General features: G+C 43.3%; 1 protein-coding gene across 12 annotated transcripts in view; it reads right to left on the minus strand.

The window, feature by feature from the left end:
• The window catches only part of LOC117365296 (excitatory amino acid transporter 1-like), a 207,744-nt gene that overhangs the window by 50,953 nt on the left and 129,377 nt on the right, over positions 1-27,414 (minus strand). For 9 of the 12 annotated variants that reach the window (XR_004540398.1, XR_004540397.1, XM_033955559.1 and 6 more), the window contains exon 3: positions 10,084-10,285. The gene's annotated coding sequence lies outside the window, so the exon portion shown is untranslated. Of the gene's footprint in view, positions 1-10,083; positions 10,286-12,940; positions 13,206-24,042; positions 24,090-27,414 lie in introns of those variants that run through there. The other 3 variants (XM_033955556.1, XM_033955554.1, XM_033955558.1) reach the window with 2 other exon arrangements.

The following is a 27,414-nucleotide window of genomic DNA, read 5'->3' on the forward strand; positions in this document are numbered from 1 at the left end:
AGCCCTTTGTGTGTATGCTTCTACATGTCCAGTATTTTCTGTAGAATTTTATATTCCCTTACAGAAAATGGCCTGACACCGTTTGTGTTATTCTGGCACTAATTCCATCTGATCTTTTATATGCGTGTGCATGTGAAAGCACATACATTTTCTTTTTTCATTTCATTGCTATATTTTCAGTTCTTTCTTGTTGTTTCATTTATACCATGTGCTAAATCTTTTTAGGGCACATTAAAACCCCAAATCAACATAACAATTACAGTAGTTGTTTTTATTTCTCTGATTTGGGGTTAGAAGCAATACAAAGCCACAAATATAATTCTAAACTGTGACACATCTCTAATATTTATGTGATCTGCATAAACAAAACAGTTTGCACTTATGTTCTCATGCTCAACTCCTAATGACTGTATCAAAACATTAAAAAAATAATTGAGGACAGTGGGGTTCCTTGGGAAACACCACAGATAACTCTCTAAGCATTTGATTGTATGCTCTACATTTTCACCCTATATGATCTTTCTGATAGAAAACCCTTAAACTAGTTTAATACATTTCCTAACATTCCAAATTTACTTAAAATTTGTAGCAAGATCATATGGTCTACAAGGTCAAAGGCAATCGACAAATCAAACGGAATAAGTGTACATCACTGGCCCAAACTCAACAGTGATTTAACATGGGCTATCAAAGAACCCACTACTGAGTCTGTACTAAACCCCTTTCTAAACCCTAATTGAGGGGTGCAATATATAAAAAATGTCCAGAAAGTTCTCCAATTGATCTTGGTCAGTAAAGGGATGGAAGCCACGGATCTATAATCTGTCATGTTCTGTATACTAGTCTTGTTGGGGCCAATATTTAGACAACAGGGAACAGCTCCCAGCCAGCTAAGTAGCACATAACCATCTATCTACCAATATTCAGCGGGAGATGACCGCCCATCTCCTGCTGAATATCCTATTTAGTAGATCACTGCCAATATTCGGCGGTTGGCTTGCTAAGTTTAGGGGCCAGATAGACCTGCCTAAAAAGCAGGCCTATCTTTGGCTGCTAGGACTTAGCCAGTCAGCTGATGAATATCAGCTTAGTCCGCTAGGTGTCAGCCAGCCAAATGTAAACTGGAAATTCAACGCCGGTTACCAGATACAGTGCTTGCACTGAATTTCTGCTTTCACCAAGGACCTCAGGGCACAGTCAGCTATTTCCTGTGGTCTGATATCAAGTGGGTCACACCTGTGGTCTGAATATCGGGTAGGTTGTTCTTAATAACTATGTCACCTCCTGCTATAGGAAAATTACTTGATTTAAATTTGCAATTTAACCAACTAGTCACTGCATTCAAAAACCATGAAAGAGTCTTCTTCAATAAATAAGTAGGACATGCATCTAGAATACAATTAGGGGCATACCGTATTTTCACGCATATAACGCGCGCGTTATACGCGTTTTTACCTACCGCGCATACCCCTCGCGCGTTATAGGGGCGCGGCCTGAGGCACATGGTCGGGTTGGGGGCGGTCGTTGGAGGGAGGGGGGTTTGCGTCGAGGGCAGGAGGGCCTGGGATCCCTCCTGCCCGTAATGTAGTGCGGGGTGGGGGTAGGGGGTCGCCGTGGCCAGGAGGGTTTGGGCTCCCTTCTGGCCCGATTTCTTTCTTCCTTCCTGCCCTCCCCATGCCACCACCGCCGCCGGGGAATTGGCTGCTGCTGCTGCCGCCATCGGGAACAGGCCGAGATCTCCACGGGGCCGACCAACTCTCGCCGCCCGACTACAATTCTAACGTCGGAAAGGACGTTCCGGGCAGCCAGGCAGTGATTGGCTAGCCAGAACGTCCTCTCGACGTCAGAATTGAGGTCGGGCGGCGAGAGAAGCAGGGAGCTTAAAGAGCATGGTGCCGGCAGTGAGAAGGGAAGGGAAGCAGTTGGGCAACCCTGCTCTAGACGAGCCGCACTCTATGAAAAACAGTGCAGGGTGACCAGTTGTGCGGACCGCCCCCCCCCCCTTGGTACGCCACTGGAGCAGCAGCGTGTCTGGCCGGCTCATTCCATTCAAAACCGCGGGTGGCGGCTCCTTGCGAGATCCGCGCCTGCGTCTGAAGCCTCTCTGATGTTGTGATGTCAGAGAGGCTTCTGATGCAGGAGTGGATAGCGCAAGGAGCCGCCAACCCGCGGCTTTGAACGGAACGAACCGGCCAGACCCACTGCTGCTCCAAAAGGAAGGGAATGATCCAGTCCAGACCGCGGGCCGCAAAAAAAACTTGGAGAGCCACATGTGGTCCGCGGGCCGCGTGTTTGAGACCGCTGGTCTAGTGGGACTTCTAAGCCGCTATATGTTTTAAGTTCCAGTGGGCGTGTTGGGAGGCATGTTATGGGTTGGTTTTGGGTGGGTTTAGACTTGGACATTTTGCAGCTATAATTGAACGTTTTCCAGGACGTCCTAGACGGAACTTAGGCTAGACCTGTTTAGAAGCATCTAAAAGTACTAAAAAAGTACCCAAACTGACCAGATGACCACTGAAGAGATTAAGTAATGAACCCCCAATATTCCTCCAGTGGTAAATGACCCCCTACCACCACACAAAGAATTGAATGAAACAGTACATATTCGTATCTAGAACAGCAGCATCTGCAATGGCAAAAGCCTAGTAGAACTCCACACAGTTGTCTTAAGTAGCCAGGTGGGTGGGCTAGTGAAACAGAGAGGAGGAGCCAGGCACAGAAGCTACTCTAACCACACCAAAACCCTACTGTACTGCCATATAGGTGCCACTTGCAGTCATAAAGGTTATAGGGGTGGTAGACAGGTGGGTATAGTAGGTTTTGGGGAGTTTTGGATGGCTCACCATAAATTATAAGGGGGATCTGCTGAGATATACATCTGGCACTCTTCCAGTGAAGTTCACAGCAGTGCCCTCTAAGGTGCCCCAGTACTTTATTGGTATGTCTATGTGGCCAGTCCATTAGAATGCTGGCCACTCCCACATCCAAATTGTCTGCATTTGGATGTTTCTAAGATGGATGTTTCTGTGGTTGAAAATGGGATATAAAGTTGGATGTTCTAGTGGCCTAGACATCCAAGTAGATGATTTTCTAAAAATATATATATTTTGGACGTCTAACGGTTTGGGTTTCGAAAATGGCTGTTTTTGTGTGTTCAAATTTGGACATTTTGTGGGAATCGTCCAAATCGGACTTAGGCATTTAAAAAAAAAAATTGCTCTCAATGTTATTTACCATATTTTTCCTTCAGAGTACTAACTGCATCCACAGGAAATTCAGACCAAATTCTTTCCTCTGATATATCTCTCCATCTCCAATCTTTCTTTCAAAGTACTGTATACATATTGATATCTTTAAGATTGCCTCCATATACTTTATGATGAAGATCACTGGCCTTCTGGTCCAACTATCCTGTTTATATCTTTTTGTAGATGCGTTCTCCAGAACTGAACAGGTACTCTAAATAAGTTTCTGATGAGACCTTATTTAGAGTACTGTGTAAAATTCTGGAAACTACAGTCTTCTTCCCATAAAGGAATCTTATATATATATATATATATCCTATGCATTTTTGAATTCTTCATCCCCACCATCTCCTGCACAAAAACATGCCAGGCATCCACCACCCTCACTATGAAAAAGTATTTCCAGATGTTGCTTTTCAGTTTCCCCACTTTCAGCTTTATTTTGTGTCCACTAGTTCTGTAGCTGCTCCGTTTTTCGAAAAGATTTGTTAATTTAAATCTGTCAAGTATTTAAGTATCTGTATAATATTTTCTCTCTCCTTCCTATCCTCCGTGGCATGCATATTCAAGTCTTCAAGTCTCTTCTCATATGTCTTCTGGTCATTTTCCTCTGAAATGCTTTAAGTTTTTTAATGTTTTTGGGAAGATACAGCCAAAAACATAAAAGGGATGAGACAATGGACTTAAAAAAAAAAAGAAACTGGGTCTGTGTCAAGTCTTATATCTGAGTTTTTCATCATATGGTTTTCCAATAAATATTGATTTACCTCTAGGACAAAGTTTCTTTTTTGGAGGGGAGGGGGAAGTCTACTGTCTCATCCCTACTTGCCTTGCCATATGTACATGTGGTGATCTTCTCCTTGTGTTTCGAGTGTTAATTTTGCAGTGCCACTGCTTACATATGGGATGCACAGATTTGACTGAGTGTTTTGTGCAATCAAAATACTAGGCATGTCCCATTGGGAATCCTCTAACTGTAAGCCAGTGTCTGTCGCCCATACACCTTGAACACCAGTAGGAGAGGGGAATCTGTCTGTCATTATTATGCGATACAATCTAGCAGCTTCACCTTTTTTACCAGAAAAACCTTGGCCAATCAGGCACTTCCTTGGGCTCCTTCCTCAGGAAGTCCCTGATTGGCTCAGATGCCAATGGAGGAGCCAAGGGAGGAGCCCGAGGCGTCTAAGCCAATCAGGGCCTTAGGCCCCTCCCCGTGCATCACATGCAATTGTCAGGGAGGAAGAGCAGGATGTGTTTTCAATATCTCCTGTTCCCAATGTCAAGGTACAGGGGCATGGGGGAATGGAGGGCGGGCCTCCGGTGGCAGGAGGGAGTGGGCATCCCTCCTGCCTTTTTCTAAGAAAGAAGGGGGGAGGTCTTTCCGGGCAGGAGGGAGTGGGCATCCCTCCTGCCATTTTTTTAGGGGAGTGAGCAGGCACCTTTGGGGCAGGAGTGGGCATCCCTCCAGCCTTTTTCTTCAGGGGGAGGTCTTTTCCTTTGGGGGAGCGTAACTGTTGGGGGTTGTTGGGGGTGGGCCGTTGGCAGTGGTGGGGGATGTTTTTCATTTTTTTTTTATATGGGCAGATATTTTGATTGTGTAATACACGCAAAATATCTGTGCCATTGAAAAAAAAATGAAATATAAAAACAGGCAAACCTGTCGGTAACACAGTTACCAACAAGTCTACAGAAATTGGGTTTTAGGATTGGTAAAACCCGATGATAAATAGCCAAGCAATGTAAGTGAATCAATCGCTTGGCTATTTTGCATGGGGTTTTACTAATTTGCATGGCCGGATCATAAAATGGGCGATCGAGGGGAAAAACACACGGTGGGCCATTTAGTGAATTGGGTTGGTTAGCAGCAATTGTTGCTAAACCTGCAAAAACAGGCTTAACAACAATCGCTGACTTAATGAATCTAGCCCTTAGCCCTTTGAGAGGAATGGAAGTGGCAAGAGTAGTGACACTAGGAAGAAAAAAACAAGCAACAAGATAATTTTTTGACGTTTGTGCTCCTGATTCAAATCCATCAGCAATGCCCCACAACTGACTGAGCCCAAGAATCACTGAGTGGGAGATATATTACTAATTGCACTGGGTAAGTTTTGGGTAGCTACTGGCATCTGTTCTTTTCTTCCAATCTTGCAGTCACTGTGGATAAATAAGGTATTTCATTAGAAGGATGGGTAATGGGGAGAAAGTTGTGGAAAGATGTTATACCATGAACTGAAAATCTCCCTTTTAAAACTTACTTGCTCTTGGTAGCTCTGATATTGAGAGGAACTATGGTCAGAGACTGAACCAAAAATTAAAAATATTATTCTCCCCTTACATTTTACAGGAGGCAGAAATGGTGGAGGCACTGGGATATGTGAGTTTAAAGAAATAGCACAGCAGCTGCAGTAGGAAGAGTGACATAAGACCATTGACAGTATTGAGGATGGGGGAGAAGAGAAATACTGTCTCACAAACTCTGTTTCCTGGTTTGGCTCCCTGGCTTTCTTCATGCTTAATTGCTGAATCTTTGCTCTCCTCTTTGCTCTTGGTAAAACTCTGGAAACACCTCCCAGGTCTCAACTCAGAACCTTGAGCTGGATGCTTGTTCCTTGGCCACTAGAGCAATATTCTGCAGGTAGGTCAGATGAACAGTGGCTTAGTATGAGTGCATGCTCCTATGCCCTGGGCTTCTGTTCTCTCAGCACGTAATCTTTGAGGCTCAAGCTGTGATCTTTGCTGGGCTTCCAGAGCTCAAAATGAGCATGTGGCAAAGAATTTGATGTGATCTCTGCAGGCAGAAAAATAGTCATAGGTCTGGAATCTGTGACTGCCAGGGTAAATGCTGCAGTTGCAAAAGGGGATGAGGAACTAGTCCCAGAAAACAGGAATGTGCCTGCAGCCAAGGAGAGACAGCATGTAAATGATCCAAGCCTGTGGTCAATAGGGAGTCACAGATTGAAGATGAGTTAAATCTATAAATGTTAGGAAGTCTTACCTATAGAGGAGAGTGAGAAGTGGGAATCATTAAAGGGATGGCTGAGCCAAACTGCATTAATCAGAAGCTGGCCAAGAAAAAGTGTGTTGGAGCTTGCTGGAGATCTAATCTAATCGTTGATTTTTTTTTTTTATATATACTGATTCATCCCAACAGGAGGGTGCGACTCGGTTAACAAAAAATTAATAAAATTATACAGGAAATTAGAACAGAAACTATAGGCTCCTTTTACTAAGCTACGTTAGAGCATTAACGCGCAGAATAGTGCGCGCTGAATTGCCGCATGCGAGAAAGACCTTAATGCCAGCATTGAGCTGGCGTTAGTTCTAGCCGTGTAGTGCGCGGTAATATCCTGCGTGCGCTAAAAACGCTAGTGCACCTTCGTAAAAGGAGCCCTATATCTTTTAGGCCAGAATTTCATCTTTTATGATTAATTATTTGAAAAAGAAGGATCATTAGTAAATTTCTGAAATAAATATGTCTTCAGTACTTTACGAAAAGTGGGTAGATGAGAGAGAACTCTAATTATAAAAGGAAGGTCATTCCAAACTTTTACGAATAAAAAAGAAAATGATCGACAAAAATTGGCCATAGTTTTTATTCCTTTAACAGTGGAAAAGCCAAGTTTATATTTCTGAGAGCTCCTAGAATTAGAGATTTTCTTGTGAATTAAATGAGACATGATCCAAAGGAGACAAAATACCATATAGGATTTTGAAAATTACAGTTGCACATTTAAATTGGATCCTCCAGTAAGCAGGAAGCCAGTGAAGGGATCTCAGTAAAGGTGTGATATGGTCATATTTATGTTTACCGTATATCAGTTTAGCTGCCGTATTCTGGATAAGTTGTAGCCTCCTCAAATTACATTTACTTAAACAAGCATAAAGCGAGTTGCCATAGACCAACTGAGATAAAATAATGGCCTGAAACAAAACTGCAAAATATTGCTGAAAAAAAGATGACGTACTCTTCTATGCATCTTTAAACTGAAAAAGCATTTTTTAGCAACATGATTAATTGGATTAGATAATGAGAGTGAAGAATCCAGAATAAAACTGAGAATTCTAGATGAAAAGTCAAATTTTCAGTGAGTCATCAGAGGCTAACAAAATTGAGCTAGGCAACTGCTCAATTTTTGGTCCAAACCATAATAATTTTGTCTTGGTGCTGTTTAATTTCATGCACACTGAAAATGCCCAATCTTGGATTCTTAAGATGCAGGAATTAATGTCTGATTTCCAACTATTCAGCGAAGGAGTGAAAATAGAAGGCTGGGTCAAGGGAAAATGAAAAACAGAACAGGCTAAAAAGATTTAGGAAGTGGCGTAGGAAGAGAACTATTAAACTTACTGCCGCCCAAATATAAAACATCAAATTATACCTATGTATGAAGAGTGTGTGTGGGGGGGGGAGAACCAGGAGGAGCAAGGGGAAAAAAGAAATTAGGGGAAATGAAAAATTGGGGGCATAGAGCATGATGTAGATAGGCTGAGGGAAGAGAGGGACTGGTTGGAGAAAAGTGCTGTGAATGACTTGAATGGAGAGAGAAAGAGAGAGAGAAAGTATGATGCTGACAAGCTGTGAAGGAGAGGAGAGTGGAGAACCTTAACTTTTACTATAATATGACCATATAACCTGCCCTGCTCATGACATTTAGATACAGGTTGGTCATTCACTATCAGATGTATTTTTCTTTTTCTTTGCTGGATGAGAGGAAATTTATTGTGAGTTGAGTTGAGCTGAGCACCCCCAATCATCTTCAATAGTTGGCTCCTATGGCCTCATTTGCATCTGATACTCCTTCATTTACCTGTGTGTACATACACAGGTCATTTCAGGCTGGTTTAGTGTGCATGCTAGAAATTGGCATATGACATGCTTTTTTTTTGGCCCTGGTTAGAGTTTCCAGTGATTGGCTTGAAGTCAGAATCGAACATTAGTATAGTGCTCGCAGGTCACCAGCTATGTGCTCTGTCAACCCAAATGGAACAAAGATATAAAAGTGGTGGGAGGTTGGAAGGGACTAAAAAGCCTATCCAGGGCTGTTCTATATCTGCAGAGAAAACTCCACTGCCCCTTACAATTCACTGCATGCAGGTGGTGGGAGAAGTTTCCATAGCAACATTAATGATCAAAATGAAATAAGACGGAACAGGACTACTGAGTCTGCATCTGAAAGAAAAAGCCATTCTGGGGATTATTTTGAAGGACTATATATCAATTGTTCTTAACAACCAAAAAATAGACATTTCAGGTGTAAGTAGGTGGGGGTTTTTTCATTAAAAATGAGGATTATAAAGGAGTTCTGTTGTACCTGTGAAATGTAGTGGACGGAGAGGAAAGCAGAGGCCAGGAGGTTCGAAGAACACAAGAGAATTTCTCTAGGGTTATGTATAAAAGGGAAAAGGGAGCAGAGCCCAGAAGGTTGCAAAGACACTGGGAAAATTACTGTTCAGGATTGGGAGAAGGGCACTTTTAAAAATGGAATGAGAGGGCATGAAAGAGAAAGGAGATAGACTTAAGGAAATATTTCTTTATGGAAAGAGAGTGATGGATGCATGGAATAGCCTCCCAGTGGAGGTAGTGGAGATGAAGAGTGTATCTGAATGAGTGGCATAGCAAGGGCGAGAGGTGCCCTCCCATATCTCCGCCTCCCCGCTCCTTCCCCGATACCTCTAGTTGTTCACCGCTGCAAGTAACAACTTCAACGTGCTACTCGTGATCCTGACAGCTCTCCCTCTGACGTCACTTTCTATGTGCGGCAACCGAAAGTGACATCAGCGGCAGAGCTGATGCGGTTGCGAGGAACACATTGAAGTTGTTGCTTGCGGCAGTGAACAATTAGAGATACAGGGGACTTGAGGGTGTGTGTGTGGTGAGGGGAGAAGTGGGAAGAGACGGAGGGGGCGGAGAGGAGGAGAGGGGCCAGTGCCCCCACCAACATAGCCTGGGACAAGCACATAGAGAGAGATGGCATGGATGGACAGACTTGATAGGCCACATAATTTTTATCTGCCATATTTTCTCTGTTTCTAAATGACTCACCATCCAACTCTAAAAGATTCTGGGTAAGTCACTTAACCCATCATTGCCCCAAGTACAAAATAAGTACCTATATATTATATGTATGCCTGTACATTATCTGCCAAGAATATCAGATTGAGTGGAATATAGGTATAAAAATAAATATGTAAACTGCTCTAAATGTGACCACAGAAAGAAGGTATATCATATCTTTTCCTCTTTGTATTATATTTTTCATTTTCTTGTCTTTCATAATTGTGCCTTATTGTTATGTGACAAACTCTCTCTTCATGAATGATGTAAAGAAACTTGTTCATAGCCACTAGGAGAAAGGGAGGCCAGTGGCTAACTGTATCACAATATTAGTCACAGTCCTCTACAACTAGTGATCTGGAGACAGACAGGAAAACCACTGAGGGAAATTAGGGATGGGGGAGGGAAGAGGGGAGCAAGGAACACCTCTCCTCATGCCCATAGGACTTCCAGCACCTTAACCATACCCTATTCCCATCTTTGTGCCAGCTGTTTTCAACATATCCTTTGCTCCCAAGACATGGCTCCCAACCTGTTTTGAGCTCTGCTGCCTCTCTGAACAGAAATGTAATCTGTTTTCCTCTCTGAGCTCCTGACAAGATGTTAATCAACATATTTTTTTCCCCAGGAAAGCTCTCCTTACAAGCTGAATTGTAAGGTGTGCATTCCCAAATTTGGGATTTTTTTTTTACACTCTACACGTATTTCTTGTTTTCCTTCCCCTTCTTTTTGTTCCAAAGGCAAACCAAGCAGTAGAAATTAAAGAAATAAATCATGATTTACCTTGAATGGGAGACAAGGATCGTGAGTCCAGAATCCGTCAGAGAATAAAGATTTGCGGTGTCCAATAAAACTGGCCCTCACTAATTTTACTCGTCTTTCTGTCTCCTTTGTCCTTCCGCTACAATAAAGAGCTCCGAGCGTTCCTTTTTAATGGGCTTCTCCTGAAATTTCCAGTTCCAAGCTCAGCTCCCGTCTGCTCTGGCTAGATGAGGGATGTAAAAAAGCAGCATTATTACCAAAGTACATGCCAGGGGAAGGGGGATGGGATCAGTGAACAGGAGGAGGTTGGGGGAGTTATGACTCATTGAGGGAAAGCCAACTGCATATGTAGTATAGCACCTCTGTGCAGGCTGTCTCTGAATCAAGATCTGGGATTGATTGTTCTCCCCCCTCTTTGGAAATAAGAGAAATCAAAACCAAAGGATGGGTGAGCTCCCTTTTCCTTTGCACCATATAGAGGAAAACATCACAAAGTTTAAAGGGACAATTCCTGTACTTCAAAAGCATTGTGCTGTCACTCTTCAGCAGAAAACATAGTGTCAAATTCCTGGTCAGTTCTTTGGACTTCCTTTTTAATTTAATTTAATGCGGTGTCTTATATATCGCTAAATGTCCCGAAGGATTTGAAGCGGTTTACAAAACAATTAAATTGACTTAAGTAATGGCCAAAAATCTAATCAGGTACTTTGAATTTCCCTCTCTGTCCCAACAGGCTCACAACCTAACTATAGTACCTATGAAAGAAATAATTACTTACATTTACCCCACACATCCCCTAGTTTTGCTCTGTGGTTTCCCAAAGTGATGGCCCCCCCTCTTTTCAGTCTGGATCCATTCTATTGTTCCTGTCAGTGAGCTCTGCTCTGTGGTTTATCGCTACCTACTGTCTCTCCTCAGACCTCTCATGGCTTAGTTTTGTACTTCCTTTTCCCCCTCCCCCCCCATTCTAGGATGGCTCTTGGCCTGCTTTATGCAAGAACTTCTCTTAAAAAAAGAGACAAGAAAAGAAATTGTCCTATGTCCCTTAACCAAGAATGGGATATATAATTGTCTTATACCAAAAATTTGTACTCAGTTTTAGATATGACACACATGGGCAGAATGAGGATTTCACAATAAGAAGGATGCTTCATCATTCCTCTATTCCATCACATCACCCTTTCAAAACCGTGAAAGCATTTTTTAGCGCAGGCTGCAGCTGAATGCTCTGCGCTGCTCCCAACACTTAGAGTTCCTAAGAGCATCAGGAGCAGCGCAGAGCATTCAGAGCACCAGTCTGCACTAAAAACTGATTCCATGGTTTTGTAAAGGGCGGGGCGGGGTGGGGTAAAAATTTTCTTCAGTCACAGGTTTTTTGCTTTGTTGTTTCCGTTTTCTTCAACTGTTATTTTTGGAGGTTTGTTTGTTTTTTTAGTGCATGCACTATTCACAACATGAAAAGCAAATTATTTAAAAATCCAAATTTCAAATGGATTTCTTTTATGAAATAACAGTTTTGTTGTATTTTTCATCTTGTTTCAGAGCAAATGCACATCTGTAAACCCTCCCTCCTCCTATTTTCATAGATTCCTTTCAGTTTCCTACTGCCCTTGGACTGCTTTCTGACACTTCTCTCCTTTCCCTTAAGTTACTGCTTTTCAACTCAGCCCTCAAGCTACACGTAGCCAGTGAGGTTTACAGGATATCTACAATGAATATGTATGAGATAGATTTGCAAAACCCCTTAAGCAGTGCAAATCTATCTCATGCATATTCATTGTGGATATCTTGAAAACCTGATTAGATGGGTGTGCTTCTCCCAGGGCTGGATTAAAAGGTAGGCCCAGGAGGCACGTGCCTAGGGCCAGAAATTGTCAGGGGGCCCCAGGGTAGCTGTCCTGGGCCCCACAGATCTAGGGGGCTCCATGGTCCAAACTTAAACAGCTCCCTTAAACAGCTAAATGTTCCAGAGGGGCCCCAACATGGCAGCCATTCTCACAAATTACCGGCAGCTGCCCCGAAGCTTTCCCTCTGCGGCGATCCGCCCTTTCAGAAATGGGAAGTTGCGGCAGAGGGAAAACATCGGGGAAGCCATTGGTAGCTTGTAAGAACAGCTGCTATGTTGGGGGCCCCTCTGAAAAGGAACATTTTGGCTACTGAGGGGGGCAGGGGAGAAGCGCTGAGAAGTGGTCTGCCCCGGGTGTTTCAAGGCCTAACGTCATTAAGTTCTTCGGGCAGCAACAACGTTTACAATTCACTGCTGTTGCTGGCTTCGGGCCTTCCTTTCTGCAAGGGTCCTACCAACTTTCTGTTTCCATGAAGGCAGGACCCGACAGAGAAGAAGGCCCAAAGCCGGCAACAGCAGCAAATTGTGAATACTGCTGCTGCTGCCCAAAGAAGTTCATGATGCCAGGCCTTGGAGCACCCGCTTAGGGGCTGCACTGCTGACTGGGGACGAGGTGACAGAAGGAGGAAAGGGAGAGGGGAAGAGAATTGCTGCACCCAACTGGAGGGAGAAAGAGAGGAAGAAGGAAGATGAGGAAGGGAGGGAAAGGAAGGAATGAAAGGAGATGCTAGGGCTTGGAGGGAAGGAGGAAGGTATGCCAGACCAAGGGAAAAGGAAAGGGGAAAGGAAGGAGGAGATGTCAGAGCATGGAGGGGGAGGGAGAGATGGAAGAAAAGGAAAGGAGAGAGATCTCAGGGAATCAGGGAAGGGAAGGAGACAGTGATGCCAGACCATGGGATGAGAATAGGGGAGGGGGTGGTGACAGAGAGAGAAAAATGGAGAGGTGGCAGAGCTGAAATGAATCATGTACAAAGGAGAGAAGGGGCTTCATTTTGGACACTAGTTTTTCCACTGCTTCCTCTGACAACTTACCATCGCTTCACCTAGTGTCCGAGCGTATTGTGTCATACATTCAAGACAGACTCTTGATAAAGGCACAGACGCCAAAACACTGCCAGTGTTGAGTCTATGAGCTTTTGTGGCATATTTATCAATAAAGGGACCTTTGAACCATACACCTCTGGCTGATCACTTGACATCTTATCCTTATGACTCCACCGTTGTGTGTTTGCCTCTTGTCATTGAGGCCTGTTCTTGGCTTCTGATTCAGTGTCAAACAGCTTTACAAAGCATGGCTCTGCAAAATGGTAAGGCAAGTGTGTATGACAGACATAGCATGGAAGACATGGAATGGCAAACATTGCTCATGTTATTATAAATTCTGGTTGGTACATACTCATCATCAACCTTGGTTTTACCAAGGCCTCCAACTTTATAAAACACAAGTCCATAGAGCAGAATGTATTTGATGTAAACATAAAACAGCTGATTCCCTGACCCATTGTAAATACATGTGGCAATTTTATATTTGTCAACTCTGTCTTGCAAAAAATAACTATTTATGTAAACAGATTCAAGAAGCGTCCAACTCTACTAGTGCCCTCTTCAAACTTTTTTCAAAACTGACTCAACATCCTCAAGCAAATATCCAATCACTTAAAACCAACCCAGAGGAAATGGTAGACTACTTAGTAAGAAAAATTGAAACATTACAATCCTCTTTCTGATATATCAAAATACCCCCCTACCCGTCTTCACTAGCACAGATCTTAAGATCAAAATGGTCAGCTTTCAATATTCCGTCACTCCAATTGCTTAAAAAGATTCTGTTTTGCGCTTATAAGACCACATATTCTATGGGCCTTATCCCTTCTAAGTGGCTTAAGATACCCACTACTGGCTTAGTTACTATAATCCATTTTATCACATCCCAATCTGAAGTTCGGCATCATACCATCAAACCTAAAAGAAGCTATAGTTAGACCATGTTTAAAGAAATCAAACACTGATCCTTCTATTCTTAATTATTGCCCAGTCTCTAACTTACATTTTCTGGCAAAATTATTAGAATCAGTTGGTTTTGACCAACTTCAATCTCACATCGAGTCCACTAATGATCTTCATCCAAGACAATGTGATTTCAGAACAGGGCACAGCACCAAAACAATAGCCATTTAACTTAGTGAATTTCAGTATCACCTTGAGTCAGGTCAGATAGCACTGGTTGTCTTTCTAGACTTATCCTCAGTTTTTGACTTAGTTCATCATTCTCTACTCTTAAGGTTACCATACCATACCATACATTTTCCTCTATACCGCAAGTTTCAACTAGGATTCAATGCAGTTTACATCCTACCATCTAATTAAGTGCAATTTACGTTAATTACGAGGTGCTCATTTTTAATTATCAGCACCTATTAAGCCTTTTAAATAATTAACCCTCTCTTTTACAAAGCCATGCTAGCAGCTGCCACGCAGCAAAAGCCCAGAAGCCCTTTAAATTCCTATGGGCTTCGGGGCAGTTACTGCAGCAGCAGATAGTAGCACAGCTTTATAAAACGAGGGGTAAGTTAGGTGCCTAGATCGGCTAGGCAGACCAAACTTTAGGCGTCTTTTATAGAATCAGGGCCACAAGGACTAACATCAGTTGAACTTGCTTGTTGCAGCTGCGGAAACACTGAGAGAACATAAGCAAATTGTTTCTCAAGTTCCATGAACTTCTAAATTCCTGTAACTACTTATCCCCTGTCCTGTCTATCAAAGTATTTTAATGTGTGCTGTGTTGACATTGGAAGTATCATATTATGTTATAGTGTGTACTGTTATTTGAATGTTTTTTAACTGCTGTAATCACTTATTGCCATATCCAGGTTATTTCTGCTGTACGGTGCCTTCGGTGAATTTCTTCAAAAATGTGATAACATTTATGTTGTCAGGTTGACAAATAAATATTTAGAAAAGTTCACATTCCTTGAAATGAGATTTACTGCACATACAATGTTCTTCCTTAAGAGGGCAGCCTTTCCCACCTAGACAAACTATAGAAAGATATTCTTTCTACCTTATTGTTACAAGTACAAGCTGGCTATGTTTAAGACAAGACCTGATGCTTAATGCTACTTCCTCCCAGCACAAGATGTGAGGGAAGCTGCTTGCACTACTGCTTCAGTTTCAGTGCTAAAAGTCTGTATGCAGATAGGAAAGCCTGATTACAATCCTACAATCTATACTGCATCCTTGTAACTAAGATCCCCTTGAATAGGGACATAGCAGCGCTATCTGTTATTGGTGGAGATCACATAATACCACACACTTTCTCATAAAACATCATGAGATTTCTAGCAGAAAGCACAACCAGGAAATGAAACAGGATACCAACATGACCATGTGTCATTTAAGCTCATACAGTAAGATTTGTTCACGTAACATATGCTAGGCAGTGTGAAAGTAGAAAGTTTGTGCAAGCTCAAACGTTGAAGTAAAACGAGTATATATTACATTGTAAACATTTAGACAAGAGTGGAGCCAAAGTCTTTTTTTCTAATTACAGGAACTTGGCAATGTAAGTGAAGCAGAATCTTTTGTTGGTGGGTGTGGGGAGGAGAAGGAGGAACCAGGGTTTTGTAAAGGCTTGTTCTTAGCATTTCAAAAGATAGCTCCAAAAGTTAGGGTGAGAATCCCTTCAGCAAGACAGTAATTAGCAAGCTTTCTCATTCCCACATTCCTGTGCCTATGAAACAGGTGAAACTGCCCAAATTTATCACTCAAGCCTCTACTCAAGCTTTCCTATGGTCTTGGAAGTGGCCAACAATTATAGGGGACAATCGAAACTTAAACATGTCTAAAAACCTGCCCAAGTCGGCATTTGGATGACCTAAAAGACAGGTCATCCAAGTGTCGATAATAAACCTATTTTTTTTTTTTTTTACGTATCCGGGCACTTTTTAGGCCTCTGAATTCCGCTGTATGCCCAGAGCTAAAAGGGGCGTATCTGGAGGAGTGGATAGGGCAGGATGTGGGCCGACCTAGACTTAAGTCATCCTGCAGGGATAATCATGAAGGTTTTACGAGGTTTCCTGGACAGTACTTATACGTTGTCACTTAGACGAGGTAAAAACAGGTATAAGTGCCCAAAAGGTATCCAAAGTGACCAGATAACCACTGCAAAGACAAGGTTAAAAAAAAAACCCACACTCCCCCAGTGTTCACTGACACCCCATCCCACCCCCGCCAAGATCGGAATAATAACATACATACCTGTCTCCAGAACATCAGCACCTAGTATAGGAAAACCTAGTACAGCTGCACACAGATCTCTTAAATAGCCTGGGGGATGGGCAAGTGAACCATAGAAAGGAGGACCCATAAGCCACTCTAACCACTACATTTATGGTGGAACATCTGCGCTCACCAACCCTCTCCCCCCCAAACCCCACTGTACTGTCATATATGTGCCACCTACAGTCATAAGGGCTATTGGGGTAATGGACAGGTGGGTATAGTGGGTTTTGGGGGTGTTCTGGGGGGCTCAGCATAACCCATAAGGGAGTTCTGATGAGATGTTCATGTAGCACCCTTTTTGTGAAGTTCACAGCAGTGCCCTGTAAGATGCCCCACTGCTCTGTTGCCACATCTGGGTGGCTAGTCCATCACAATACTGGCCCCTCCCAAGTCCAAATGGTCTTGTTCTAGGTGTTTGCAACTTGGACAAAATTTTGGTCGAGAATGTGGCATAAAGATTGATGTACTGATAGTCTGGATGAACAATAGCCTGGACATCTTATTTGCAAGGAAAGCTTTTGAGCATCAGGGCCATAAATGGGACCAACCTGTTGTCAGATGAGTGAAAAGTCAGGTAGTCCAGAAAACAATGGTAAACCCTAAAGGGCAAGATGGCTGTTTGAGCAGAGTTTCTGGTACAGAGTTCCTGTTCAGAATGCTGAGACAGTTTGTGGGGTCAGCATGCTGAAGCACAAAGGCAAAGTGCACACCTACCCACTGGGTGACACTCTTTCTTTGCCTTTGGCTCAGCAATCAATTGTAGGTTTTGTCACCTTGACTAGCAGCAAAGAAACTGACAGGAGGAATTGGGAGCTGGGCGTAGGTAAGCCTTTTCCCAATACATTTGAGACCACACTAAGCCTCGGTCCAACAGACACAACTCCTTGACCTGGAAGAGCTGGTAGCAGTGAGCCAGGAAGGACTTGGGAGTGGCCGGAGGGGCTGCAATGAGTTCCCTTGATGATAGGGCAGCTGCAGCTTGAGCGTCCCTTCCTCACCTTTGTGAAGGAGAGGAACTATAGGGAAGCCCATCTTAGTTAATATCTTCATAAATGACCTGGAGGATGGAACATCCAGTGAGATCATCAAGTTCGCAGATGACACAAAGCTATGCCGGGCAATCAAATCGCAGAAGGACAGCGAGGAACTCCAGAGTGACCTGAGCCGATTGGAAAATTGGGCAGATAAATGTCAGATGAAGTTTAATGTGGAAAAATGCAAAGTCATTCACTTAGGAAGAAAAAATAAGGAACACAATATAGTATGTCAGGTGCAACTCTGGGAAAAACCGAACAGGAAAGGGACCTGGGCGTATTAATCGATAGGACCTTGAAGCCTTTGGTGCAATGTGCGGTGGCAGCGAAAAAAGCAAATAGAATGCTAGGCAAGATAAAGAAGGAAATCACGAGTAGATTGGAGAAAGTAATACTACCGCTTTATAGAGCGATGGTCAGACCACACTTGGAATAAATACTGTGTCCAACATTGGTCTCCATACCTAAAGAAGGATTTAAAAGTACTCGAGAGGGTGCAGAGACGAGCAACGAAGCTAATAAAGGGCATGGAGAACTTGGAATATGATGAACGACTTAAGAGACTGATATTGTTCTCCCTTGAGAAGAGGAGACTGCGAGGGGATATGATCGAGACTTTCAAAATACTGAAAGGAATCGACCAAATAGAGCAGGATAAAAAACTATTTACAATGTCCAATGTGACAAGGACAAGAGGACATGGACTAAAGCTAAGGGGGGACAGGTTCAGGACAAATATCAGGAAGTTCTGCTTCAAGCAACGAGTGGTGGAAACCTGGAATGCTCTCCCAGAAGAGGTAATTGCGGAATCCACCGTTCTAGGGTTTAAGGGTAAGTTAGATGTACACCTCCTTATGAGTGGCTTAAGGTGAAATAGGTAAGGGCAAGCTAGATGCACATCTCTTATGAGAAGCTTAGAGTGATATGGGGACTAATACTATGCCAGGGTATACCTGGCGGGGCCTCCGCGTGTGCGGATCGCCGGACTTGATGAACCTAGGGTCTGTTCCGGAGATGGCACTTCTTATGTTCTTATGGGTGAACTGTTGGAGACACCAAGTAAAATATAATCTGTCCTGGAAGATTTTTCCACCGCGAGAGGTATGTGGTCAGTAACACTACAAGAAGTTTGGACTGCTTTAGGAACTATGGAAAAGGCCTTGCACAAAAAGACTGGTAAGTTTCTAGAAGGTGCTATACCTCTTCAAACCCAAGTAAAGGTGCAAGATCAATCATTGGTGGGCAAGATAAAAGGCTTAAAGAATTTGAAAAAACCATTACAGATCTGAAGATGTCTCAAAGAGGAATGATTAAAAACAATATGAATATCATCATTAAACTGGAGGCACTAGGAAATTTTGAATTTTCCTAAATCGCCTTTGTCAATTATGGAGATACTAAAGAAAGGTTTGAACATTCCTTTGGAAAATCTACCCCTAATAACTAGCGCATACTATGGGCTCCTTTTACTAAGGGGCGCTAGCGTTTTTAGCACACGCAGATTAACGCATGCTAGCCCCGCGCTACGTGGCTAGAACTAACGCTAGCTCAATGCTGGCGTTAGCATCTAGCATGCGTGGCATTGTAGCGTGCGCTATTCCGCGCGTTAAAGCTCTAACGCAGCTTAGTAAAAGGAGTCCTATGTGGATAAAGTGAATCAGCCTGTTAGAGTGGCTAATGAAGGAGAGCCACCAGGAATTCTTAATTTGACAGAATTTCTGGAGACCTTTGCTGAAGTAGTATCAAGCATGACAGGACTCCACCTTTCCCCTTTCCCCCCCATTCGCAAACGACCTAGCTAAATTTTTCAATGAAAGATTACTACCTTACGGAGTTCTTTCCCCCCAGCAGTCTCTTACAATTCTCTGCCTCCCAACAACTCCAACCCTATCCCTGCTGATAGATCCTGGACTGCCTTTGAACTTGTATCCGAATCCCAGATCTCTAAACTCTGTCTCAAACTGAAATCCTGCAATTGCATCCTGGATCCTTTCCCTTCCTACCTTTACGAAAACATTCCCGCACAGGCCATCTCCTCCCTTACCAGGCTTATAAATTCTGCTTTACTATCAGGCCTGTTCTCTACAGAAATGGGACACATTGCCTTGTCCCCTCTTCTGAAAAAAGCCGATCTCGACCCTTCCTTACCATCTAACTACTGCCCCATAGCAAATATCCCTCTCCTAACTAAACTGCTAGAGGCCATAGTCACCACCCAGCTCTCTTCTTACCTAGAGAGATTCTCCATCCTCCATCCCTACCAATATGGCTTCAGACTCAGCTTCAGCACCGAATCCCTCCTAGTTTCCTTAATTTCTAAGGTGCAACAATTACATTCTCATAACAAATTCGCTATCCTATTACAATTCGATCTCTCTGCAGCTTTCGATGTTGTCTACCACGACATACTACTTTATCAACTTTCCGAGATAGGAATTGAATCCACCGTCCTAAAGTGGTTCTCAAACTTCCTACGCTCTCGCTCCTACACTGTCAACACAAATGGCACCATGTCCATTCCTTGGACACCATCTTGAGGTGTCCCTCAGGGATCACCCCTATCCCCTATTCTCTTTAACATCTATATGTCCTCCCTGAAACTCCTCCAATTATCCCCACTTGAAACAATCTACACATATGCTGATGACATCCATGTCCTCCTTGAGACAAACCAGAACATAGAAACATAGAAACATAGAAGATGACGGCAGAAAAGGGCTACAGCCCATCAAGTCTGCCCACTCTGCTTACCCACCCCCTGTCTATGCCCTAATGACCCAATTTCCTTATCTTGACCCTCGTAGGGATCCCACATGGGTATCCCATTTATTCTTAAAGTCTGGCACACTGTCTGCCTCGATCACCTGCACTGGAAGCTTGTTCCAATGATCAACCACTCTCTCTGTGAAGAAATACTTTCTGGTGTCGCCATGAAATTTTCCGCCCCTGAGTTTGAGCGGGTGCCCTCTTGTGGCCGAGGGTCCCTTGAGAAAGAAAATATCATCTTCCACTTCGACACGTCCCGTGAGGTACTTAAATGTTTCGATCATGTCTCCCCTCTTCCTACGTTCCTCAAGAGTGTAGAGCTGCAATTTGTTCAGTCTCTCTTCGTACGAGAGACCCTTGAGCCCCGAGATCATCCTGGTGGCCGTCCGTTGAACCGATTCAATTCTGCACACATCTTTACTGTAATGTGGCCTCCAGAATTGCACACAGTACTCCAGATGAGGTCTCACCATGGCCCTGTACAACGGCATTATGACTTCAGGCTTTCGGCTGACGAAACTTCTATTGATACAACCCAATATCTGCCTTGCCTTAGATGAAGCCTTCTCCACTTGATTGGCAGTTTTCATGTCTGCACTGATGATTACTCCTAAATCTCGTTCTGCTGAAGTCCTAGTTAAAGTTTCTCCGTTGAAGAAGTACGTCCTGCAAGGATTTCCGCTTCCGAGGTGCATGACCTTACATTTCTTATCATTGAAGCCTAGCTGCCAGGTTGAGGACCAACTTTCCAATGTAAGCAGGTCCTGCGCCATATAATTCTGTAAACTGCATTCACTTACTATATTACATAGTTTGGCGTCATCGGCGAATAGTGTTATTTTACCTTGAAGCCCTTGAGTTAGATCCCCTATGAATATGTTGAAAAGGAGTGGACCCAGGACCGAGCCCTGCGGCACTCCACTGGTCACCTCCGATGTTTTAGAGAGGGTACCATTAACCACCACCCTCTGAAGTCTGCCACTCAGCCAATCATTGACCCATGCAGTTAGTGTCTCTCCTAACCCCATCGATTCCATCTTGCTTAGCAGCCTGCGGTGTGGGACACTGTCAAAAGCTTTCCTGAAGTCCAGATACACGACGTCCAAAGACTCTCCCAAGTCCAACTTTCTTGTTACCCAGTCAAAGAAGCTGATGAGATTGGATTGGCAGGACCTACCCTTGGTGAATCCATGCTGACTGGGATCCCGAAGATTCCCTTCATTCAAGATGGTGTCCAATTTGCTTTTAATTAGTGTTTCCATGAGTTTGCACACTATTGATGTGAGACTCATCGGTCTATAATTCGCAGCCTCTGCCCTGCAACCCTTTTTATGCAGAGGAACGACATTAGCTAATTTCCAGTCCAGGGGAACTTTCCCCTTACTTAGGGAGAGATTGAATAGCTCAGCCAACGGTTTCGCCAGGACATCGCTCAATTCTCTGAGCATTCTTGGGTGCAAATTGTCTGGTCCCATGGCTTTGTTCACCTTGAGTCTTGCCAGTTCACTGTAAACTTCACCTGGTGTGAACTCAAAATTCTGAAACGGGTCTTCTGTGCTTTGTGTTGCCTTCAACTGGGGACCGTGTCCCGGTGCCTCACAGGTGAAGACTGAGCAGAAGTATTCATTCAGTAGTTCGGCTTTATCGGAATCTGCTTCCACGTAACTTCCGTCCGGTCTTCTAAGGCGTACTATCCCGCCTGTGTTCCTTTTTCTGTCACTAATATACCTGAAGAAGGATTTGTCCCCCTTTTTAATGTTTTTTGCCAGAATTTCTTCCTCACCAACCTCCACGAGAACATTACAGCTTGCATAATGAGACACCATTCCTGATCCTTCTCGGTACAAATGAAATTGAATGAATCAAAAACATAATTACTCTGGCTCGGCCCAAAATTAGAATACCTGCCCACCCTCTTCGTACTACCCTCAGGCGCTGCACTGCAGCTTGAGTTCTCAAGCAAGGTCCTTGGCATTATTATCAATTCTTCTCTCTCCCTCAATGACCACCTCAACTCCTTGGCTAAATCATGCTTTTTCAGTCTCCACATGCTGAGGAAAGTAAAATCCTATTTTCGCCAACAACATTTCACCATCCTTGTCCAATCCATCATCCTCTCCAAATTAGACTACTGCAATGCCATCTACTTAAGCCTATCAAAAAAAGTCTTCAAAGACTCCAGCTAATCCAGAATACTGCAGCCAAGTTGATCTTTGCAAAACGCAAGTCTGACCATGTCTTCCCACTCCTAGCCAAACTTCACTGGCTCCCAGTGATTTCCAGAATCCATTTCAAATGCTCCTGTCTGGCTTTTAAGATCATTCACGGCATCCTTCCTCCCTTAATCCCACTATCTTATAACTCCTCGAGTCCTGACTCTACCAGACCCGCCCAAAGGTATAAATTATCCTTCCCCTCTCTACACGGTATTCGCTATGCAGGCAAACTGGGAAAATCCCTTCTCTTCAGAATCACAGGTCTTTGGAACGACCTTACTACCCCGCTGTGGAACCTGGGCTCCCTCCAATTATTCTGCAAGCAACTGAAAACCTGGCTTTTCACTAAAATGTAATTTTATCCCCCCTTACTCTTCTCTTCTATATATAAGTTCATGTAAACCTTTTTTTTCCTTCTCTTCCTATATTTTAAGTTTTTGTAAACCGTGCCGAGCTCCACAACATCCGTGGAGATGATGCGATATATAAACTTAAAGTTTAGTTTAGTTTAGTTTGGGTTCTACATTTGTATTTTCGATGTAATGATCAGAGAGTTTTTGTATACAAAATACTTGTTTTTTCTGACCTATCTAAGGCTACACAAGGAAGAAGAAAGGTGTTTTTGGCCCTTAAATTCCAAGCTATTGCCCTGGGACAGACTTTTTTTTCCTGCAAATCCACACAAATTATAAAGATTGATACTAAGAATTATGCATTTATGGATGCAATACACCTAAAATCTTTTCTGGAAGCTAGGTCTCCATTGGTTCCTATAGTTATGTCTTCACCAATTTTGGTGTCTGATATGAAGTAATCTGTCATAGTACTGAAAGATTGCTTACTTATACTGCTCCGGAATAGATTTCCTTTATTTTTACTTTGCTTAATGGGAAATTTCACCTGTTTTCATTTTTTGTCATTGCCACTTCTTTCTACCACTTCTTTCCCTGAAATGGTGTTGATTGTACTTCAATTGTAATTTGGAATTTTCTTATATTTCTGATTTGATTATTTGTTAAATCTTTTTCCTTGGAGTATTTTCATTAAATAAGTGTAAGCTTGAATGATTATAAAAACTGAATAAAAAAAATAAAAAGCTAAAAATAAAAAACAATGGTAACCCCTTAAAAAATGCATGGAAAAAAGGTTCCTGCACTGCAAAAGTGGGGACCCAGGTCTAAACATTGCTGTACATACTGGAAAAGTATGGTCTCAACTCATAAATATGGCTTTCTTGCAACATGTGAAGCCAAAAAACAAGAAGAGAATCTGTGCACTTCTTAACGGCAAAACAATGATATCACTGGGGGGGAGGGGGTCTGTTGGATATTCTAGATCAGGGGTGGGCAACTCCAGTCCTCGAGGGCTGGAAACCAGTCAGGTATTCAGGATTTCCTCAATGAATATGCATTGGAAGCTGTGCATGCAAATAGATCTCATGCATATTTATTGGGCAAATCCTGAAAACCCGACTGGATTCCGGCCCTCGCAGACCGGAGTTGCCCACCCCTGTGCTAGATGGTCACATTAGCGAAGATCATATAATTGAGACTCTACTGTATTTCAGAAGGCACTATCTCCCCTCCTTTACAAAGCTGTGCTAGCTTTTTTTAGCGCCAGCTACCGCGGTAACAGCTCCGATATTCACAGAATTTCTATGAGCATCTTAGCTGTTACCGCCGCAGCCAGCACTAAAAAAAGCTTGTGCAGCTTTGTAAAGGAGGGGGTATATTAGGCTAAATAAACCATGAAACATAAACCACATTGAAAACATTGTATAAATTCAAGAGAATAAATAATGATAAGTGAAAAACCAAGGTCCTTGGTACTCTATTACCTTAAACAGCAGTCCAGTCTCAGTCTCATTACTTTAACAGAAAAAGCTCTTAGAATGACAGTTTGTGGAGTGTGCCTTCCTGTGCATGGCACATCCTCCTCCTCACACCCCCCCCACTCTCCTCCTATTACATGCGGCACTGGCCAGACAGGAAAGGGGTGTGAACTACAAACAAGAAGTTATGGATCAGTTTTGGCAAACAAAGCTTTTATTCAAAAGGAACAAATATTAATGCCTGGCCCTGATCTGCCCTACATTTAAACTGGTGTCTCACTACAGCTATTTCTATGTTTTAGTGGGTTTTATATTTAAATTCCTGAATTTTTCAAATCTGAGCTGAAAACAAGTTACAGATTCAAGTGATTTGCTTGCTCCATCTCCATCTAGGTTAATCTTCCTTGCAAGATGGTAACTGTTCATTTTATATATACTGTATATAGATTATAGGGAAAAGGAGAAATAAGCTTACCATCTTAAAAAAAAAAGAAAGCGAGAGAATAGTCAGCTTTTACAAAGAATGACTAAATCTATCCTTCTTCCCACTCTTCTCTAGCCTGTGGACGTGCCTTCATTCCTGTATTTTCTCAGGGCCTGTTCCTTGTGCCAATGGGGACTAAGGGATCCCAGCATCACAGCCTCTTCCAGCACCAGACTTCAGTCTGAGAAAAAGAAACCTTGAGGAAGAGGTAGCTGGGCATCACAGATCTCAGAAAATATGAGTATAAAGTGTTGTTCACATGCTGCACTAGAAGAGAAACTGAGACAGGAAGGCGAGAGGAGGCGTATTGAAATAAGCAGGGGAGAAAAGGGTTGGTGGAAAAAAAGGTGCTGAGATAGAAAGGCAGATGGTGAAGGAATGGATTTGATTTTTCTGCATCAGCAATCCCAAAATCTTATAATCCTGCCCAAAAAATAGTGAGGTTCGTAGAACCAGACCAGAATCAGGAACATGCATGAGTACCTGAATGTAAACTACTTAGACTATTACTTTTATAAAACCGCAATAGCTGTTTTTAGAACTCATACGAGTTGCTAATCTTAAGTTCTGGGGGGGGGGGGGGGGCCGTTGTCGTTTGGAAAAAAAAAGCAAGCGAGGTGAAGGGAGACGGTAGGGCCGTTGCCGATCTTAAGTACCATTGATGCCAGAGGGGGGCCCATTGCCAATCTTACTTGTCACCATTTGAAAAAAAAATCAGAAAGAAATGTGAGGGGATGGGAGGGAGATGGGCCTGGAGTGGAGGAAGAGATTGAGAGAAAGGGGCAGATGATGATGATGGAAGTGGGGAGAAGGGATAGACTGAAAGAAGAGGGCAGATGATGATGATGGAAGTGGGGAGAAGGGAGAGATTGAGAGAAGGGGACAGATGATGATGATAGAAGTGGGGGGGAGGGCCAGAGAGAGAGAGAAGGGGTCAGATAATGGAAGTGGGGAGAAGGGAGAGAGAGAAGAGGGCAGACGGATGTCAGTTGAGAGAGAGAGCAAATGCTGAATGGTAGTGGAGAAAGAGAAAACATACTGGATGGAAGGAGGAGATAAAGTAAAAGGAGATATGCTGGATGGGGGGAAGAAGATACAGTTAGTGAGATAGTAAAGGGGTGAATGAAAGGGGTGGCTTGCTGTGGGTAGACACAGTGAAAAGAGGGAAACTGAGGACTGAATAGTAAGAAAGAATTTAATTTTGACGGAGGCAGAAAATAGAGGAAGACCAGAGAAGAAAAGGGAAGGGAAGAGAGAGGAGAGAGAGAGAGATGCCAGAGAACGGGCAAGGAGACATATTAGATCTGAGTGGAGGAAATGAGAAGAGAAGAGAGAGATGCTAAAAACCACAGGGGGGAGGGAAGGAGAGAGATGCCAGACCATGAGGGAACAGAGGGAAGATGATGGATGCCAGACCAAAGGGGGGGGCAAGAGGAGAGATGGCAGGGGGAGACAGACAGTTTCTGGAAGGGACAGACAGTGGATGGAAGAAAAAGAATGACAAGAAGATGAGGAAAGCAGAAACCATATGACAAAGGTAGAAAAAATTCTATTTTTTATTTTTTTTTTGCTTTAGGATAAAGTAGTATTGTAGCTGTGTTGATGTTTAGAAATAGAAAATGGAAATATAGTGATCATTTTATTGGGTGGGGCAGGGCTAGGGGGCCCAGTGTACTTATGTGCCTAGGAGCCATCAAAGAATTAATCCTTCCCTGATGATATGTCCTATACTGGGTCACATCAAAGGTCCATTGATCTGTTGCTGACAGTAGCTAATCTCATTTAACTGGTTAAGCCAATATTCAGCGCTAACCAATTAAGTGGAGTGGAGGAGTGCCCTAGTGGTTAGGGCTGTAGTCTCAGCACCCTGAGGTTGCAGGTTCAAGCCTCTTGTGACCATGGGCAAGTCACTTAACATTCTATTGCCCCAGGTATGTTAGATTGTGAGCCCAATGGGACAAATAAGGAGAAATACTTGAGTACCTGAATGTAAACTACTTAGGTTATAAGAAGTATAAATACTAAATTGAGCACATGGCTTGGAAAACCTATACTAGAGGCTACTTCTTATTCTGACTTTAGAAAATCACTAAAGACATAGAAACATAGAAACATAGAAAAAGCGGCAGAAAAGGGCTATAGCCCACCAAGTCTGCCCATTCCAAGTATCCCTCCCCTGAATTTACTCCCTTAAAGATCCCATGTGAGTATCCCATTTTTTCTTAAAATCCGTTACGCTACTGGCCTTTATCACCTGGGGTGGGAGTCTGTTCCAATGATCCACCACTCTTTCGGTGAAGAAGTACTTCCTGGGATCGCTATGAAACTTCCCTCCCCTGATTTTCAGCGGATGCCCTCTGGTGGTTGAGGGTCCCATGAGCCAGAAGATATCATCTTCTGACTCGATGCGTCCCGTGATGTACTTATACGTTTCAATCATATCTCCCCGTTCTCTTCTTTCCTCAAGTGAGTACAGCCGCAACTTCTTTAGTTTTTCTTCATACGTGAGATCCTTGAGCCCCATGACCATCCTGGTGGCCGTTCGCTGAACCGACTCGATCCTCAGCACGTCCTTTCGGTAGTGTGGGCTCCAAAACTGAACACAGTACTCCAAGTGAGGCCTCACCATGGCTCTGTACAACGGCATCATAACCTCAGGTCTCCTGCTGACGAAACCTCTACGGATACACCCCATCATTTGTCTTGCCCTGGAGGAAGCCTTCTCCACTTGATTGGCAACCTTCATATCCTCGCTAATGATTACTCCTAGATCGCGTTCCGTCGTAGTTCTAACCAAGGTCTCACCATTTAGTACATAAGTTCTCCGTGGGTTTCTCCTGCCCAAGTGCATTATCTTGCATTTTTTAGCATTGAAGCCTAGCTGCCAAGTTTTT

The sequence above is a fragment of the Geotrypetes seraphini genome, chromosome 8, assembly GCF_902459505.1.
Source record: "Geotrypetes seraphini chromosome 8, aGeoSer1.1, whole genome shotgun sequence".
In the NCBI taxonomy this organism is placed as follows: Eukaryota; Metazoa; Chordata; class Amphibia; order Gymnophiona; family Dermophiidae; genus Geotrypetes; species Geotrypetes seraphini.